Source organism: Marmota monax, unplaced genomic scaffold (genome assembly GCF_021218885.2).
Source record: "Marmota monax isolate L192 unplaced genomic scaffold, Marmota_monax_Labrador192_F-V1.1 WCK01_AAM20220418_F8-fsc00041, whole genome shotgun sequence".
NCBI classification, from domain to species: domain Eukaryota; kingdom Metazoa; phylum Chordata; class Mammalia; order Rodentia; family Sciuridae; genus Marmota; species Marmota monax.
In genome coordinates this window covers 13549147-13562464 of record NW_026695238.1, presented here as the reverse complement: position 1 = coordinate 13562464, position 13318 = coordinate 13549147, and the positions used below count along the sequence as shown (strand labels likewise).

Below are 13318 nucleotides of genomic sequence, written 5' to 3'. Positions count from 1 at the left end.
GAGCGGGTCCGCGGGGGCGGAGTGGAGGGAGGGGGCTTTCTCCTCCTACCCTCTAAGGGTGGCTCCTCCCGCAGTGCCTTGACCGACTAAGGGAAAAGAGTGTCTCCGATTCATTCATTCACCATCCATCCACCCACCCAACAAATACTTACAGGGCACCTACTAGGTGCAGTCTCAGGGTGGAGGAAGACAAATTATCATGTAAACAAGGTAAGATTGTTCTAAGACCTGCAGTAGATCATTTATTTCTGAGGAGTCCCACATGATTTGGGGGCAGGGCCTGGCTACCTGTGCTCTGTTGGCTTTGGAGTGGAGGTGGAGCGTGCAGATAAGGGGATAGGGAGGTGAGAGAAAGGAGGGGAAGCAGGGGCTACTTCTGCCATCCAGCTCTTCTCCTGGGCCTTGAACACTATCAAAATCTGCTGGAGGACCCACTATTTCCACAAATGTTTACTGGTTAGGATCACAGCCCTTGGCATGGAGGCAAACTGGCTCCCTGTGGGGCAAATCTAGGGGAACAGCAGTGGGACTGCCTTGGTGCTCTGATCTGCCTGGAAACTGTTGGTAGCTCCGAAGCAGGACGGTATTTCCTTTCATCCTAAAGGTCTAGGTGAGTTTTGTCCATCAGAACATTCTGTGATGGTGGGACTGACTTGTTACCCGTACTGTGCAAGGCAGTGACCACAGGCCACATGTGGCTGTTACAGAGCACTTGAACCGAGGCCAGTGGAACAGAATTTTACATGTTATTTAATTTCAATTAAATTTAAATAGCTGTGTGTGGCTAGTGCCTAAGGCTTTTTATTTCTTCATCTATTGCAGAGTAATACACCATAGGCCCCTTTGTGTCAGCAACATGTTAATACCCAGCCCTGTCCTTCACTCTATAACCCTCAGTTCTTTCTTTGCCCTCTATAATTATGCTAAAACATTTCCCCAGACAGGTTTGTGTGTCCCTAAAACAAATCTTTCTTGAACACCTTACTCTTTGGAAACAGTGGAGATTCAAACATGTATAAGACAGCCCCACACTAAATATAATCATCCAACAGTTCTTTTAGCCAGCGTTTGAAGGGAGGGTCCTGCATCTTTATCAGGGTCTTCATTCATGTGACTTTTGAATTTTTTAACTTTCATTTTATTGGTGAGTATAATTATACATAATAGTGGGATTCATTATGCCATATTCATACACACACATAATTTGTCGTTCTCATTCCTCAGTGCCTTTCCTTTCTCTCTGCTCCTCCCTCGCTATTAATTTACATTCCCTTGGAATCTCTACTCAAAGCAGAGATCAGGGCTCCAGATTTGGAGGGAGAATCCCTGGACTGGTGTCAAGATAGAGTTCCAGCACCACCAGGTTGGAGATACAATCATTCCACCTGTGTTAGTCGAGTATCTACTGTATGCACCGTGTACGGTGCTTGGGAGACAACTGTGAACCAGCAAGTTTCTACCTCTGAGATGCTGCCATTCTAGTGGGTTGGGGAAGAGAGACAATAAACAAATAAACACACAAATGGCCATCAATGTTATGAAAAAATAATAATAGTGCAGGCCTGACAAGGTGGCAGTCTCCTTGAGACGTCGGCCCCTGTGCACATAGCACTCACCATGCTACAGAAGCAAGAGGGAGGTTAATGAGGACTCTTAGAAACTAAGGTAAAGCATGAGAAACCCCCACATCCTCCATCCCACTGTTGAAAAGTGGGCTGAGTGAACACCTTACATTCGCGCTCTTGTCTCTGGTGGGGATCATGGCCCACCCCTACCCCACCACAGCTCTGGGAGGCAGAGACAGCCTTGCTGGCTGGGTATGACAATGTCAGGCTGGGCTAGAAGCATGGAATAATGAGACCTGGCAGTCCCTTCTCTGCACTTCATGGTTCAAGAATCCGTGGATTCCAGTCACAGGACTCAGCTCATGAAAAGAACAGTGACCAGGGAGAGTGCTCTGAAGTTCTCTGAGAGGAACTTCATTAGTGATGGGAGGTGGCCCTCAGGGTGGGCAGGTTCATATCATAAAGCCACAGGCAATTCCCTTCTGTCCCCATTCCCTGAGCTCCCCAGGAGGGAGACAATAAAGGTAGACTGAAGCTCAGGTGGCTGTTATCCAGGGAAACATGAACTCTCTGGGAAAAATAATTAGGTTTCTGGAAATCCTAAAACATAGCTGATTTAAAGCACACATGAATTAAGTTTTGTTTCAGCTACTCATAACAGAGTCTAAATTGTGGCATAAGCACAACATTAGTTAATTTCTCTTTCTCATGGACACTTGTCAGTGGGTGACTTATGGTTGATACAATAGCTTTGTTTTTCTAGGTCTCTGAGGACTCACGTTTGATTCCAGGTCACTGTCTCCTCTCATATCTTCATGACCCAAGCCAGATAAAGCTCCAGCCATCGCATTGCATCTGAGCAGTTTGATAGTAAAGGACTAAAGAAGGAATGAAACTCAGATTGATATCAAATCCAAACAGCAACGTTGGATCTGAGAAAAAAAAATGAAAATCGTTTCAAAGTATTGAAGAAAAATCACCTTAAACCTGGATGTGGATTTCTAGCTAGATTGTCAGGTGGACACAGAATCAGAAAGCTTGTCATATTTAGTCCCACTTTGAAAACACAATTAGAGGAACTAGTCCATCAATAAGTAAATCAGGGATTGGGGGCACACCCCCGCAGCAGGGTGCTCCCCTGGCATGCACAAGGCCCTGGGCTCACCTCCAGCATCATCACAAAAAAGAAAGGAAGAAAGAAAAGAAAAAGAAATCTCAGAGTGCTCAGTGATAGCAAGAAGAGGGAAAGGGGGTTAATTAAACCCCTGCCTCCATTCTCTGCAGAGCCAGCAAGCTCAGGCCCTTGGCTCTCCCTCCTGACCACAGTTCGCTCATGAGCTGAGGGCTGCAGTTGGAGTCCCTGACCCGTAGAATGGGGAGGAAGGACTGCCAGGTCTCTTTGTTCTGGGCTTGGAACCCCAGGTCACAGCTGTGTTCTCCTCCAGTGCCTGGTATGGGTGGGGTTGGTGACAGTCCCCACCAAAGACAAGAGCACAGTGTAAGGTGTTCACTTAGCCTACTCCCCCGTTTTTTTTTTTGTTTTTTTTGTTTTTTGGCACTGGGTGGAGGGTGTGCTGGAGGCCTCCCTCCTGTTTTCACATTGATTTCTAGCAGTCCTCATAGCCTCTTTCTGCTTCTGTGGCAGGCTTAGGGTTCTATGCATAGAAAGGGGACAGTGCCTCAAGGACACTGCTAACCTTGTCTGTGGGCGCAAGCTGAGAAGGTGGCAGAGCCAAGGAGGGCCTTACCAGGTGAGCTGAAAGGAAATTGAGTCCACCTAGGTCACCTTTTGAGGAGCAGGGGAAGCCAGACTGTAGATGAGAGAACCTTCATTTTAGCCTCTCTCTCGAGGCTGATCTTAATCCAACACACTCTGCCTCCTGAGACATGTATCCTCAGCCCCTGGATTTTCAGATAACAAATCCCAAACTTTCCAGAGGTGGGAAGAGGGACAGATCAGAGAAGGGGTGGAATGTTAAGCAAAGGTTGGAGTCCAGGGCCAGTGGACTTTATCTTTCTCTGTTATTTACATGGCAAAGATTCTGGTAGGAAATTAACAGAAAATTTAAAAAAAAACTAAAAAAAAAAAAAAAGGGGGGGGGGTTTGCCAAGAATGCTCCTTCCTCCTCTCCATCCACATTATGGGAAATCATCTGGTGTTTACTTGATATCTGACACAATCATTATGAATTTATCTTTATTGTATGGAGAGTGGAATGTCATCTGGAAATATGCTTAGGAATTTATGTCTTCATGCAGTGTTATAATCCTATAAGAATTTAAGGATTTTGAGTTTTTCAGCCTTTTCTTCTTCTTCTTCTCTTCTTCTTTCTTTGGGCATGGACCTGGGGGAGATCAACATTAAAAAAAAAAAGTCACTAATTTGTTCTGGAGGCAAATTGAAAGACAAATCTGTAATGAAGTTCAACCTGCTTGGCCCCTAGTTCCTTGGTCACTAGTATATACAGTGGGGCCCAGCAACTGGATGTCCATTTGATTATAAAACTTAAGTATTTATTTTAGTGTAATTCACAATCTTCTTCTCAGCATTTTTTTGAAAGAAAATAGGGACAATTTTAAAACCCACCCATTTTCCTGTTATTACTATTATTAGCACTCTAGTTTTTAGCAAAGTATTTGCTCAACAAATATTTATTGAGGGGCCATTATGCATCAGTTGCTGAATTAAGTCCTGAGATATGCATAGTTCAAAACTTAGATGGTCACTCTATGCCTCCGCCAGACCTCACAGCCCATAGTACATGGCTACAAATAAGATCATATAGCACATAGTGTTCTTCTATCTGGTTTAGTCACTGGATTTATATTTTCTCCATACTTTTCCACGTCAACACCTATAGACTGACATCATGTCAGACAGCTGAATATATTGTGTAGACAATCAGCCATAATTCATCCCAGTGAGCGCCCCACTACTGTGAACTTTTATGCAATTATAAAAAGCAATTTCTGTGCACAAACTTACATGCACACACCCAGGAGCTGTGTTCACCATTTCAGGATGCTCTTTAATCGTCCTCCAATACACCAAGGTAGAAAGAAAACTGATCCTGTGCCTCAGCGTCTTTTTGACTCTTCTGGTTTGATGACTGCAGTTGTCCCTGGGTGGTCTTCCTGTGCACTGTCTGGCTTGTTTCTTTTGGGTTTTGCTGACTGAGTCTGCTTGCAAGAAGAGGGGGTTCCGCTTCCTATTTATAATGGCAAAACTACTTTCTACAGCAATGGCATCATCTCATGTTTTGGTCTTGTTTAGTCTCATTTTGTTTCGTGCTGGGGATCCACCCAGGGCCTCATTCATACTAGGCAAGCACTCTACCACTGAGCTACAGGCCCAACTCCTAGTCACTTGTTAATGATTAAATTGCCTTTTCACTTCTGGTGGTGGAGGAAGTCAACTCCCCTTCTACTTAACACCACTACCATCTTCCTGCATTATCCTGGCACTCAGGTGTGTATCAGATAAGATGAATGAATGACTGGACAGATTCCAGGACTGGAGAGACGGCGGGGTGAGGAACAGACAGTTCGCAGGTAGGAGGTCACAGAAGGGAAGTGGAGGCGGATGAGCTAGCAGGCCTGAGTTCAACAACATGGATAAACTAAAGACGCATGCCTCAGTTCTAGAAAAAACACTGGAAACACAGAGACTTAGTTTAAAAAATAATAGATGGAATAATGGCAAATTATAGAAAGCTCTGGAGGGAGGATCACAAGTTCCAGGCCTTCCTGGGCCACTTGAACTCCGTCTCAAAATAAAATTGAAAAGGGCTGGGGATGTGGCTTGGTGGTAGAGTACATTCTTGGCATGCCCAAAACTTGAGTTCATTTCTCTAGTACAAAAAAAAAAAATCATAGTCAATGCACCCAAGATGAAAGACAGAAGGATGAAGAGGGTAGGGGGAGACATAGGGGACAAATAGAAAACTCAACCATATCAATGGTTATTCACTGTTAATGAAATCATTTCTTTTTTGCAAAAAGTGGAGATTGTCAGGCTGAAGAGAAAAATGTATAGAACATTCACCAAAGTAGATTATAGGTTGGGTAATAAAACAAGTGTTAACAAATTTCAAAGAGCTGGAAATATACATGATCTGAGGTATTAAATTTGTAATCAGTCACAATGTGGAGAGAGACCTTGGAGGATGAGAGACATGCTGGGGTGCTCCAGCTCCTACCAAACTCCCAGGTGAATGCAGCAGCATGAATAGCCTCAACTCCTCCTCCCAGAGCAGAACCACCACCCTGTTGAGCCCCACCAACCCACAGAGTCACAAGAAATAATGCTTCATTGTTGTTTTAAGCCATTAAATTTTGGAGGTGGTTAGTTACAGTGGCAATAGACACTTTGAAACACAGAAAAAGCTTTGGATCAGGGATGGTCTTTCAGAATCATCCTAAAATGAGATCCAGGTCTTTTTACCCCTATGTGGACCTGCTGTCATTTTGTGTTGCCTGTGGGAAGTGGTTTGGTATTGGGTGAGACAACTTTCTGTAGCCAAAGCAGTGCCCAGCGAGAGGTGCGGCTGCAAACACTTAGCAGCAAACAGGCTGGCCCCTGGGGTGATTAGCATCTTGCTCTGGGGAGCACATTACAGCATTCACTACAGACACAGTTCTTCACCTTTCGTGACTTCCTACTGGTGCAATATAGGATGCCAAGACAAACCTCTAGCAGAATGTATCTAGCTTATGAAGAGGAGGAAATAAGCAGACTAAAAACATAGTAGGTGAGTCAGGGAGTGTCATGGACCTGGATTTCTGGCCCTATGTGAATGCTTTCCTGCTACAATTGGCTATCTGCTGGTAACCATTTGTTGGCTACCTCATTCCGTTCTCTTATGAAAATAACCTAACTTCCATTCAGATAATCTGTTTTCCCTCATGCAGCCTACTTGCTTCAAGGGAAGATGACCACAACCCATCTCATGGTGGGTCCTGGGTGGCTTAAGCCAATCAAGAGTTACCCACCGCTTCCAACCATTGGTGGTTACATGACCTAAGTTGGTCCAATAAGAGTGATCATAGGACTCTCACTTGGAATGCTAGGAAATTCACAGACTCAAAGGCACTCTCTCAGGATGTGGCCAATGACCCATTGCAACCCAGGGTGCTGTTGGCAGCAGTTGGGGCTCAGAATACAATACCCCAAAGCATGGCACTTTGGCCTGCTGAGGAAATCGGAAGCCCGGGGAAGCAACCTTGGAAGCCAAGTGTCTCTGCCCTCCTCCTGTCCCCTGTCTCCTGCTGGGCTCTCTCCCCCGAAGTGAGTCATAGAAACTAGAATTCTTCTTCCCAAGGCAGGTCATGGAACCTAGAACCTCTCTTCCCCAAAGCAAGCCATAAAATCTGGAAGCTGTAGAACTTTCTTCCTTGAAGAACTTCATTCCAAAGGTTTCTGTCCATACCCAAGAGGAAGGAGTGCTGCACAGAGAGGCCAAGAAGAACCTGAGCAGAAGGCCTTGTGGGGTTTCCCCTCACGTGTTACCATCGCTCATAGCTTTTTGTCCAAGGTTCTAAGGGTGGGGAAGCAACCTTAGAGCCAAGTCTCTCTGCCCTCCCCCTGTCTAGTCTCCTGCTGTGCTCTTGAAAAGTGGGAAAAGCAGGTTGTGAATATATGGTGTGAAATCAGAACCCAAGGGGAAAATGGCCATTTTAACCAAATGATTGCTTGGTGGAGGAAAGTGTGGAGAAGGGAAAAGAAATCTGTTTTCCCAGTTATCTCAGCTCCAATCTCTCTGATGCTGGAGAGGAGGAAGAAGAGGCACCCCTCCTCCTGGGAGAGCTTCTGGGGAGCAAGGACACCCAGGAATGGTAGCGGGGTGGTGGCTGAGCCAGGAGCACCAGCTTAGGGCGCTAGTCTTTGTGATGCCAAGCAGGCTGGGGAAGGATGACAGAAATGTGCCCTGCTCCCCGACACAAGTCATGCCTGTGGGGTCTGCTCCTCTGGGGAGGGGCTGAACCCAGGGCCCCTGGTTCTGGGAGTGAAAGGAACAGGCAGCAACAGGCCCCTGGAGAGGGGAGGAAGTGGCTTGGTTAGAGGTTGAGCCAGCTCACTGGATTTCAGCTGCTGGTGGGCGACAAATCTGTCTTGCTGAGTCCCTAGTCATCCAGGACTAATGTGGCACCAATGGGGTAGCAATGAATAAAAAGGGTGGAGGAGACCAAGGCCAAGGTGGCAGTGGGGCATCCCCCCAAAGGGTGAGCCTCCTACCTCTGATTTTCAAGCCTGGCTTCCCAGCTCCAAGTTCTGCCCCTTTTAATGCAAACAGTATTTCTAAAGGCGTTGCTTGTGCCCGGGGAAATCCTCTCAAGGCCTATGTGCGAGTTTAAGTGTTTGAAAAGAAGAATTTACTTTTGAGAAATTTGCATTTTCAGAAAGATTTCAATAGGGGGCTTTGAATACGGGCTTTGCATGTTCGCCATGGCCTGTGAAAAGTGCGGGGAGGACCAGAAAGGAGCAGCTGGGCATGGCCCCAGCGCGTAGGCTGAGGAGGCGGGAAGCTGCCCGTGCCAAGAGCCCGCGGGATGCTGGGATGTGTGTTTTGAGTCACTTTGCCCCTGGAGGTTTCCAGGGAGCTGCTTTGCAAGAGGTAAACTTGCAGCCGATCCCCTGTGCCAAGGGCCTCCTTCCCAGCTCTGCAGCCTCTCCTTGCCTCTCCTTTTGAAGAGGAGCAACGGAGGGCCCTGGGTGGCTTGGAGGGCAGAGGCCGGCTATTAGTATTTAAATGGAATTCCACCAAACACTCTCACCTCCTCTTCCATATCTTCTTGCCTCAGGACTCACCTGCTGATGCACCTTTGGCTCTGAACCTAGATCACCTTTGTTCTGAAAAAGGTGAGAGAGAAAGCCTGGAAGCAAGGCATTATTTAATACCTGACCCCCTAAAAGTTCACCCAGTACAGGAGCCAGCTATGGGTCTTTGGCTCACCTCAGGGTATACAACCCCTGGAGGTCAGAGTGAGAAAGGTGGACGTTTCTGGTCAACATACCTCCTCCACTCCTGTCTCTTCCACCCACATCAACCCGTCAGGTAGTCCTCTTTGAAGTGATAGGAGACAGACAGGCAAGAGTGGTGGGAACATGAGGTTTAGGGAATCATTCTGTAAAATAGTCCCACTGTTGGGCTGGAGTTGTAGCTCAGTAGAGCACTTGCCTTGCAAGTGTGAGGCACCGAGTTCAATCCTAGCACCTCATAAAAACAAATAAAGGCATTGAGTCAATCTACAACTGAAAAATTTTATTTTTTAAAAATACACCCAGTGTGCTGACCCCACACACTTTCAAAAAATATTATTATTATTATTATTATTTTTTAAAATTTTTTATTTGTCCTTTTCACTTATACCTGGCAGTAGAATGTATTTTGGCATATCACGCATACATGGAGTGTAACTTTCCATTTTTGTGATTGTACATAATGTGGAGTTACATTGGTTGTGTATTCATTCATATATGAACATAGGAATGTTTTGTCCAATTCATTCTACTGTCTTTCCCATTCCCATTCCCCCTCTCTTTCCCCAACTCCTGCCTGTCCAATCTGGTGAACATCCCCTACACACTTATTGTGAATCAGCATCTGCATGTCAGAGAAACATTCAGCCTTTTTTTTGAGGGAGATTAACTTATTTCACTTAGCATAATATTCTCCAGTTTTATCCATTTACTGGAAAATGCCATAATTTTATTCTTCTTTAAGGCTGAGTAATATTTCACCGTGTATATGTACACAGTTTCTTTATCCATTCATCTGTTGAAAGGCATCTAGGTTGGTTCCATAGTTTAGCTATTGTGAATTGAGCTGCTATAGACACTGATGTGGCTGCATCACTGTAGTCTGCTGATCTTAAGTCCTTTAAGTATATACCATGGAGTGGGATAACTGGGTCAAATGAAGGTTCCACTCCAAGTTTTCTGAGGAATCTCCATATGCTTTACAGAGTAGTTGCCACAATTTGCAGTCCCACCAGCAATGTATTAGTGTGCCTTTCCCCCCACATCCTCGCCAACATTTATTGTTGCTTGTATTATTGATAATTGACATTTTGCCTGGAGTGAAATGGAATCTGGGTGTAGTTTAAATCTGCCTTTTTCTAATTGGTAAAGATGTTGAACATTTTTTCATATTTGTTGATCGATTGTATTTCTTCTGTGAAGTTCCTTAGCCCATTTATTGATTTTTATTTATTTTTTTTGATGTTAATTTTTTTGTGTTCTTCACATATCCTGGAGATTAATGTTCTATCTCAGGTGCCAGTGGCAAAGATTTTCTCCCATTCTGTAGACTCTCTCTTCACATTTTTGATGGCTTCCTTTGCTGTGAAGAAGCCTTTTTTTTTTTTTTAAATGGCATCCCATTTATTGATTCTTGATTTTACTTCTTGTGCTTTAGGAGTCTTGTTGAGGAAGTCAGTTCCTAAGCCAACGTGGTGGAGAGTTGGGCCTACTTTTTCTCCCAGTAAGCACAGTGACCCCACACACTATCTTTTCCAAGAAACAATTTACCTGAAGCCCTGCCTGGCTTAAGTGGACAGGATATGTCACATTCCTCAGCAAACTACCCCTTATCTGGCGGAGAAAAGCAGGCCCCAAATAATGTCGATAAGAGGAGCCCAAGTTACCGTAAAGGGGGAGACTTTTGTGACCCCTTTTGAAGACCAGATCCTGGAACTCAGGGAGATAAAGATAATTCCTCCTAACAATAAAATCTATAAGAATTTATGGTTAAGAATCCAATTATAGCTGGTCAGCATGGACAGAAGTGACCTAGAGTTGTCATGGCAGTTGTATTAGTGTATTAGGCTTAAAAGTCTGAGGTCATCCTGTTGTCCATTAAAAGTCAAGAGGTAAACCTGGGTGATTCTTTCTAGAAACTTTTGGGGGATCCCTAATAAAACTGGATAGGGTGCAGTCGCTCTCTTCTCTGAGAGGACCACTCTCTCCCTTGAGAGTGTTCCCTTTCCCCCATCCCATCCCTTCTAATAAGCTTGTTACCTGTTACTCTGAGCAACATGTCTGAAATCTTTCTGAATCAATTGCAAGAATAGGGGCTTAAAGTGGGAGTGTCTTCCAGTTTCCGGGAAGTTCCCAGCCCTGAAACAGAAGGACAAAGACCACTAGAGTACCAGAGGAGCTTTGGGACCCCCACCAGATTATTGTCCCAATGTTACAGAAGCATGTAGAACTGAAGCCCCAAACCTCGCTTCTTGTGTTCCAATGAAGGAAAATTTAGTCAGACACAAAAAGTCAGGCAAAAGAATTTTATGAGTGAAAAATATAGAAAGGATCAAGCAGAGGGCTCTCTCTCTCTCTCTTTTGACAGATGTCTTAATTGGATTGGGACGGGGGGGGGGGGAGGGAGAGAGAGAGAGAGAGAGAGAGAGAGAGAGAGAGAGAGAGAATGTCTCTGAGCAGAGAACAATAAAAAAAAATAATGTCCCTTCCAAATTTATTACTCTTTGGGGTCCACATTCTGTGGTCTTTACCAATCACATTTAGCTCCTCGATCACATTGGGAAGGGGAACTTGTGACCCTGGTTGGTCCTCTTCAGAACTGTCATGATGACCACCCTATTTAGGGGGACTTCATCTACAAGTCAGTTAGTTCTGTGTGAATTCAGTTTTGGGGGTCAACACCTGCATTAACAGACTTCATCTTAGAGTGCCTGTGCTATTTATGAAATTTCCCTTCTGAAATACATTGAGAAACCTATGGCCATAAATCCTCACTTTACAATGACCTTAGTCAACTTTGCCAGGAGTGAGCCTCATTAGTCTTTCCTTAAAAAAAAAATATATATATATATATATATATATGTATATATATATATATATATGTGTGTGTGTGTGTGTGTGTGTGTGTAAATATATAAATAAAATATACATACACATATATAAAATATAAATATTTATATTTGGGCTAACTCAGATATATATATATATATATAAAATATATATGTATATTTTAGTTGTAGACAGACATAATACCTTTATTTTATTTATTTGTTTTTATGTGGTGCTGAGGATGGAACCCAGGGCCTCACATGTGCAAGGCAAGCGCTCTGCCACTGAGCCCCAACCCCAGTCCTGGCCTTTCCTTTTTGACATGTCTTAATTGGCTCCCTTTATTTCTACCTATTTTTTTCTCAGGGTCAGTACATCTGCTGTTGTTCTACAAGCTACTTGATTGTCCATTAAAGGAATTCAAAGAACCCCCACGACCCTGCTGTGTTAGGGTTTGCAAGTCACTGCTCATTACTAACCACTGCCTAACACCAATCCTTGCTGAAGGGATGGTGTGTGCCCTGCTATCACAGAGCTCTGGGATTGGGATGTGCAGCTTTAGCCCCCTAAGATGCTCCTTTGCTGGGAGCCATTAGCCAAGTAGGTATGACAATTTCCTTGCCAGCGTACCCCATGTTGCAGTGACATTGAATGTAGGTGACCTTGCTCAAGGACCAAGGCGGATTAGGGCGTTCCCGGTTTAGGTTCCAGGTTTAAGGTTTAAGATTATTCCTGCTGGGAATAGGGCGTATCCTGCTGCCTGAGTTCCCCTTGAGTTCTCACGGGATTCAGACAGTATATTTTGGAGATAGAAGCCCAGTGGAGGTGGATTTGGGCAGAGAACGTGGATTTCCCCAGAATGTGATTGTAGACGGCTGGTGTGAGTTCGGGAATAAAGAGTTGCTGTTTGAATCTACAAGCTGTGTGGTGGCTCGTGATTGTGTGCCCAGCCAGACTGCGGCACTCCTTAAAGCCACTGACATGCATGGGAATAAATCCATCCTAGTAGTTGAATTTATTCTAAGACAGGCCCATCCCCTAGGCCAAGAAATGACTCTAGATTTTATTCTGATGTTAACTAATGAAACAAGGTAATTCTAATGGACAGCAAATTAACTAAAATAAAATACCAGTAGGATAAAAAAAAATGTCTCCAAATGTGGCCCCCTTTTCCTAGAAAAGTGCTGCACTATCTCCTTCTCTCCCTCTTGCTCTCCCTCCCACCCTGTCTTCCCTCCTTCCAATCTGAGCAAAATATTATGGACCCCTTTCTGTACCAGAATACTGTTCTAGGAGCGGGTAATACATCAGCAAACGACAAAATAGAGAGACACTGGTCCCATTGAGCTTCCAGGCTAGCAGAGGGAGGCAGGCAACCCTCCCATAAGCAACAGATGTTAGTGCAACGGGGAATGAGAGTTAGTGGAAATTTGCAGTTTTAAGCTGGCTGGGGTGGGGGGGGCTCCTGTGCAAATGAGCAGAACAGAAGGCAACGTGGCCATGGGCTGTTGGGGAAGATGGTGCTGGGCACAGGCAAGAAACCGGCAGGAGGCCTGTGCAGCTGTAACGGAGTCTGGAGGGGCCAGGAGCTGCAGTCTGAGAAAAGAGGCCCTGCAAGGACCCTGGCTCTGGCTTTCAATGAGATGGGGAACCACTGGGACAGTTTTTTGTTATTGTGTGGTTTGGGTTTTTCTTTTTTTTTGGGGGGGAGGGGGTGCTGACTCCTAGACCCAGGGCCTTGCCCTTGGTAGGCAAGCACTCTACCACTGAGCCCATCCCCAGCCCCCAAGAGTTGGTTTTTCTCTTCAAGTCCTTTTTCTATGAGTGCATTTTATTTATTTACTTACTTATTGACTAACTGATTTTTTCTTTATGCAGTACGGGGGATCTAACCTCGGGCTTTGTGCATGCTCAGCAAACACTCTACCATTGTGCTACCTCCTCA

At 44.9% G+C, this 13318-nt stretch overlaps 1 long non-coding RNA gene across 1 annotated transcript; it reads right to left on the bottom strand.

Annotated features, from left to right (window-relative positions):
- Positions 1 to 3748: 3748 nt before the first annotated feature.
- Positions 3749 to 4897, bottom strand: LOC124089654 (uncharacterized). Its single transcript, XR_006850825.2, has 2 exons — positions 4552 to 4897; positions 3749 to 3910 (listed from the first exon to the last, which is right to left on the bottom strand). It is a non-coding gene; the product is annotated as an uncharacterized LOC124089654 (long non-coding RNA).
- Positions 4898 to 13318: the final 8421 nt, after the last annotated feature.